A 7,053-nucleotide genomic window follows, 5' to 3' on the forward strand; every position below is an offset into this window, starting at 1 on the left:
AAAAAAAGCATATACTTACTATATGCTGCCTATAAGAAATCCACTTTAAATGTAAAGACACATAAAAGTTAAAAATAAAAGGATTTTAAAAGATATTCTATGAAAACAAAAATCAAAATAAAACCGGAGTTATATTAATATTAGAAAAAGTAGATCATAGAACATAAGATATTACCAATGACAAAGAGGAAACTTTCATAAAGATAAAAGAATCAATTTAATACAGGGAGGAGGCAAGAGAACTAAAGTGTTAAATCAATCCACATTCAGAGACTGCAAGATGCTGATCAGCCCTACAGCCAGTCCAGGAGAAAACATGCAGAACAAAGGAAAATTTCTGCTGGGAGTGCTAACAACCTATTTCCCACACCTGTGAAGGGAAAACAGGAGAAACAGTCTTTAAGTGGCTTCCCTGCATGCCCACAAAGGCGTGGGCGGCACTTGGGAGACTACAGCCTTGGGTTGATGTGCCAGTCCTGCTTGGAAGTCAATATTATGGTTCCCCTTTCCTCCACCCCTCAGTGATGTACCTGGTGGCAGCACTCTGCTTGATGGCCTTATCTTCTTCTTGACTTGCAGACAGGGCCAGGCGACAGGTGGTCAAGAGCCACTGCACAATGAAGAAGGGCCAGTATTAGGAGGCCGAGTGGCCTAGCCTCAATTTTACTGGAATCCAAGGACCGAGAGCTGGGGGTAGGCCCCCAGGCAGAGATCTGGGCAGCTGCCTACAGGCTCAGCATTGAGCCCAGCAGGTGGCCTGGTCGGAGATGGATGGGAATGAGGCAGAGGCAGTCATCTCAGTCCAAGAGAAAGAAGACATCAAGAAGCCAGTTGAAAATCACCTGTCGGGGAAAATTGGAGCCAAGAAACTTTGGAAGTTAGAGGAGAAACAAGCACAGAAAGCCCAGTGCGAGGCAAAGGAAGCTGAGCATGAGGAAAAGAAATGCCTTGAGTCCCAACATGAGGCAGAATGGGACTCAAGGCATTTCTTTTGCCTTGAATGGAAGAAGGAGAGGCTTCACCTAGAGGGAAAACAGGAGGAGGAGGAGAGGAAGGCCCGGGAGGAGCAGGCTCAGTGGGAACATGAAGAGTACCTGAAACTGAAGGAGGCCTTTGTGGTGGAGGAAGAGGGTGTTGGTGAGACCATGACTGAAGAACAGTCCCACAGCTTCCTGACAGAGTTTATCAACTACGTTAAGCAGTCTAAAGTTGTACTCTTGGAAGACCTGGCTTCCCAGGTGGGCCTATGGACTCAGGACACAATAAACCGCATCCAGGACCTGCTGGTTGAGGGTACTCTGACAGGCGTGATTGATGACTGGGGCAAGTTCATCTATATAATCCCAGAAGAACTAGCTTATGTGGCTAACTTCATCTGACAGCAAGGCCAGGTGTCCATCACTGTGCTTGCCCAGGCCAGCAACAAACTCATCGCCTGGGGCTGGAAGTTCCCTGCCTGGGCCCTAACCTGACCTAGCCCTTCCCTCTTGGATTCAGAGCTGGCACAGCCTACCTGACCATACATCTTTATCCCTCCCTACTATCCTGGGGCAGTGATGGAGTGTGGCCAGGCAGTTATAGATTAAAGGTCTGTGAGCACTGCTGAAAAAATAAAATAAAGTCATTCATTCCTTTATGCTAACTCTAAAAACCATAGGGAATTTCTGGATTAAAGGTTGGGAACTGCCAGCAGGTCTTTCACTTTACATATTCTTACTTTTTCGCTATATACTCTTCTTCCCCTTCCCCTTCCTCACTGTATGTCTGTATCAAAGGAAATGCATAAACAAAGTCTTTAAACTGTAACTTTCAGGAAATAAAGAATGATATATAAACTGAATTCCCCGAAGTCGGGGTCTCTCTCACTGTCTTTCTCTCAGTCCCTCTCAGTGCCTTTACTCTGTCTCTCTCACTGTCCTTGTCTCTCTCTATTCCTCTGAGTCTCTCTCACTCTCTGCCTCTGAGAGGAGGCCATACTCTGTCTATGGAGTGTGACCCTTTCTCCAATAAACTTTCCTTTTAATTCTCACTTTGGTGTGTGTATTGAATTCTTTCTCAGTTAAAGAACCCTCTTTTCTCAGTGCACAGATTGGTCTCCCCCCAACTCTGGGGAATTTGCCCTGCCCTACATCAAGTTGAGAAAACATAATCCCAAATGTATGTGGACACAATAACAGAGCTTCATATATATGAAGCAAAATTTCATGAGAAAAAAAATGGACAACTCTATAATTATCACTGGAGATTTTAACACTTTTCTATCAATAAGACACCTATTTGAATTATAAAGTTTTGTGTAATGCTTTTGTATCCCAGCTCTGAATCAGAATGTCTCTGTTTAAATAGTCCATTTACTGTCTGCTTGACCTGGGGAAGGCTTTGAATCTCTTCCTTTGTCCAATGAAGAAAATAACAAATTTATTTCATTGTCATGGAGATAATGAGTTTAGAACAAAGCCTGACATATAATGTGTATTTAATAATTGTTCATCTTACTTTTAACATTATTACTATGAACTAAATGTAGTTTCTCTTCCCTGAGAATTCTTGTGCTTTGCACAGACTTGCACTCTGCTCCAGAGACATTTAACATACAGATATCTCATGCATAAGCAGCTACATTTCTTGTGGCAATGAATTAGTCTCTCATTTTAAATTGCAAAAGACATAGGTGATCTTTTACGATGTTGATCTAAACAAATAATTGTAATTCCCGGACTGGAGTAAGATATCAGGGTCTAAAAGGCAAGAGAAATTTTTGACTTCACACAGTTGATATGCCTTAATTTCTAATATTTACTGATCAATTTGCAAGTAATGAAATATGAAGGGAAGGTCTAAAATTATGTATTTGCTGTTTTAACAAATTTCCAACAGAGCACATGATTTTAACAGGAAAAGCATATTCATTTACATGCTTCCAACTGCTTATTACAAATAATTAAACAAATGATGTAGTATACTAATACTGTCTCATTCTTTTCATCCTTATAAGTTAATGAAAAATACACAAATAAAAGCACATTAATTAGCATAAAAATTCACTGGGAAATCAAAGCTCTCAAATTTACAGAAAAGCAGGAAATATATAATGCTTCACAAGTAGAGCCAAATGTTTGTAAAATAAATACAGGATTTATTTTTCAGAGTTTAAGAGAAACAACAGTCGATATAACCACATAACAAATTCGAGTATCAGATGACAGTACTTAAAAGTGATGTCTAAGTTTATGAAGACTAAATGGAGTCCTGAGCACACTAATGCTAATCTAAGGACCATTTCCTATCAAGCCTAGCTGGCTGAATTGGGGTGGGAGTAGGGGATACAAATACATACTTATCATGCTTTTTGTGCAGAAATCTCAGATTTAAGGAGAGTTGCTTTACCTTTGTCACCATTCTTTGGAGTGAGCTAATTTTCTAAAAGATAATAATATGTGCGTAATAATAATGGCTTAAATTTACTGAACTCTTATTATTGGCAGACATTTGATAATCACCTCAAATTCTGAGAAAACTGAGGCACATAGATATTAAAAAGCAATACCAAAATCATGTGGTTATTACTGGTTAGAAATGAATGAATTACAAGTGAACAAGAAGTCTGACTCTGACAACTAACCATATTGCAATTTGACTAAGTCATATACTATAATAAATGTCTCAATTTAATATTGCCTTGAATCTCTTCTTACTTGAACCATAGCAATACACCTCATAAATTGTCACTGATTCATTGTATTAATTCTAACCATGCTGTCAGTCTAGTTTCAATTAAATACAGCTTCATAGTGTCAAATTTCAGGTCAAAAAATGTTAACGGCTCCCCATAGCACAATCCAAAATAAAATCGTATAATTCTTAAGATGTAGTCATTTCCCAGAAATATCCTTTTTTCTTGACTTGGCTCACATTGTTTCCCCTGCATAAGGTAAAAATCTAAGTAAAGATGACATTAAGCTAACATTCTGTAATTTGCTTCTCATAACTTATTAAAATATTTATGGAAAAATCAAAAAAGTCAAAAGAGTATAATAATCATCAAAATTAAGAAAAAAAGCAAGACAAAGTTTTAGAAGTAATTACTAATAATATCAAGACAGATTAAGAAATGAAATGCTAAAGTAAACTCTCCTGTCAATGTTATGGAAGAATATCACTAACAAGAAGCATGCAAGGGGAAGACTAGCCTCTCTCCAACTTTATATCCTTTGATTGAAAAATAGAAGTCCATCAGAAAATCAGAAAATCCAGCAGAAAACCACTGTTGCCAAACTTTCTTCCTTCTCAACTTATCATTCTCATTGTCTGACTTTATAAATTCATTGAAAGGCTACAATTTCATTGAAAGCCATGTCAGGAAATAAAAGGTTTCTTTTTGCACATTATGTGCAAGACTTAACAGTTTTTCGCATATAGAACATGATTCACTTAATGAGGGAAGGCAACAGATGGCCTTGTGGTGTTTTATTGTTCATAATCAGAAACTTGTGAGGAGTGGGAAAGGATGACAGAAGTAGAGGCATTTAGTTCTGTAAAAAGCTAATAGGTAAATGTCAATTAAGAATTTGAGGGAGGACCAAAATTTAGGCACATTATTCTGCTTTCCAATTTTAGATGTGAAGGGAAGATTCTAACGGCACCTAAATGAGCAATATAATGGTTGAAAATCAATTCAAGCATGCTCTTTATTATTATAAATAGTAGTGATGAAAAATTCTATAGCTCAAAAGAAAGAAAATATTGCTTAAAGACTAAGAAAGAACACAGCTCTAGAAATAAAAAAAAGAAAATACTAGATATATCTGTTACCAAAGGTATAAAAAAGTATCAGTTCGATGGAACATAATGCTAAGTTTTTTGATTATTCCAGAAAGAATTTATTATTTTGTGGCCTCAAATGGTTGGAATTTCTGTATAAGGAAATAGAAAGAATACAGAAATACCAATCTGTTTATTTTTTTAAAAGTTATTCAGTGTCTAGTACATACCTAAGCAATGTATCAAAGCCAAAAAGAAACACTTGAAGAGCTAGTTTTAATATCTTTATCAGATCAGGCAACATAAACAGAAATAAATATCAACCTAGGCACATTGAGGCAACTTGATACATTATAGAAAAAAGTAAACTAAAGAAGCACATAAATACAAAAAAGGACAACAAAATTATGTTATCCTCAAATTCAAATATATTTTTATTCACACACCAGCTAAGAAATCATAATATCAACAAATTATTACTAAAAGATAACATACAGTTCTCTTTAAATCAAAATTTTAAAAATATATTGGAGTTTTAATGATACGGAAAATTTAAGATATGAAGTTTTGAAATATCTCAACATAGAGCTAAGTTAAAATAATTGCTATAAATTGTTTTTGCTATAAATTTCTTAAACTCAAACGCAATAACAATATTGTTGAAAGGATGTAAAATAAAAAATAAATTACAAAATTTATATAAAGTACAGTACCAATTTATATAAATGGATGTATAGGTAGGTAGCTAGACAAATAGAGAGATGATTAAATAGATGATTGACTAGATAGATAGATAGATAGATAGATAGATGATAAATAGAATAATTTATTTCATTTTTCTGTTTTCTAAGTTTTCTTCAATGTGATTTAATAATCTAATAGGCAGAAATTGTTATTAAAGTACTTGTAATATAATAAAATAAAATTCATGAAATAATTCTTCTCAACAAATTGTTTTGGACCTGAATATTTTATAGATGATCTTTTTAAACTTATATATTTTGAATTTTCTTGATATTAAAAAGAGGAAAAAATGCTTCCAAAGTAAGGAATAAACAGAAAGCTAAATAATTCATATTCTGAATATGGTATAATTTTGTGTCAAATCTAAAAAAAAAAAACATAAAATAAATATTTTCAATTATAAACATGGATGAAAAAGTTATAAATAAAATAGATCAATTTAACAGAAAACTTACTACTACTAAATAGGGTTTATCTTAGAAATGAATAGGTATATTAATATCACAAAATTATTAATAGGAAATATCACATTAATGAAGTCACAAGAAAAAATACATTGAATTGATGTTAGAAAAGCATTAAAAACTCGTATTAACATGATAAAGACTATCTAGTTTAAACTAACAGTCAATAGCATTCTTCACAGTGAAACATCAATGGTTTTCTCATTAAAAGCAGAATCAAAACAAAAATTGTGGCTATTATCACAATTTTTCAAGCATTACTCAGGAATTAATACAGAAAAGCAAAGGACAAATAAAGAGAAGAAAATCATTTTGGAAAGGAAAAAAAATATTACATATTTTAAAAATTAAGATCACTAATTGAACTACTTAGTCACTGTTTATGAGCTAAAGTGAAAATATGCAACATTCAAAAACTTTCTTTGCTGCAATCAAAAATTATTTAGATTAGATAAAGTAAACAAATATTTCAGTTGCAGTAACATCAAAAAATGTGAAATACTCCAGGATAAACTGAGCAAGGTCTATGTAAAGAAACCAAAATCCCACTGAACTATTTCAAGAAAGACTGAAATTAATTAATATGATTTTATTATGAAATTAGATAGAGAGAATAAACAAATTACAAAGCCCAAACAATCAAAGAAGTTTGATTTTGGCATATAGTAGACAAGAATATCAACAGAACAGACAAGGCAGACCAGAAGTAGACCTGAGTATACAGGTGATTGGTTAATGTGTCCTAAAGGACAAAATAAAAATGGACAAGAGAATGATTCCATAAATGGTGCTTGATAGTTTATTTTTCAGTAAAGCAAATCTCAAAAGGATCAAAGAATAAAACATAATTTTAAAAAATTATTTTAAAAATAAAATAAATTATATACTTAGTATTTGATTTTTTGATATTGAAAGAATTTAACATCTTAGGAGCAACGAAAAAACAAAAATTGAATGGTTGGTAGAGTTGATTTTCTCCATTTTAAATAATCTGATAACCATAGCAATATAATCTGAAGCATATTTCAAAAAATATATGACAAAGGCTTACTATTTTAATCTATAGTGAAATCATATAATAAAA

At 33.6% G+C, this 7,053-nt stretch overlaps 1 pseudogene; it reads left to right on the plus strand.

The window, feature by feature from the left end:
- Positions 1-1,472, plus strand: part of LOC105297476 — a 37,575-nt pseudogene extending 36,103 nt beyond the window's left edge.
- Positions 1,473-7,053: the final 5,581 nt, after the last annotated feature.

This window comes from Pteropus vampyrus, unplaced genomic scaffold, assembly GCF_000151845.1.
Source record: "Pteropus vampyrus isolate Shadow unplaced genomic scaffold, Pvam_2.0 Scaffold139, whole genome shotgun sequence".
Lineage (NCBI taxonomy): Eukaryota > Metazoa > Chordata > Mammalia > Chiroptera > Pteropodidae > Pteropus > Pteropus vampyrus.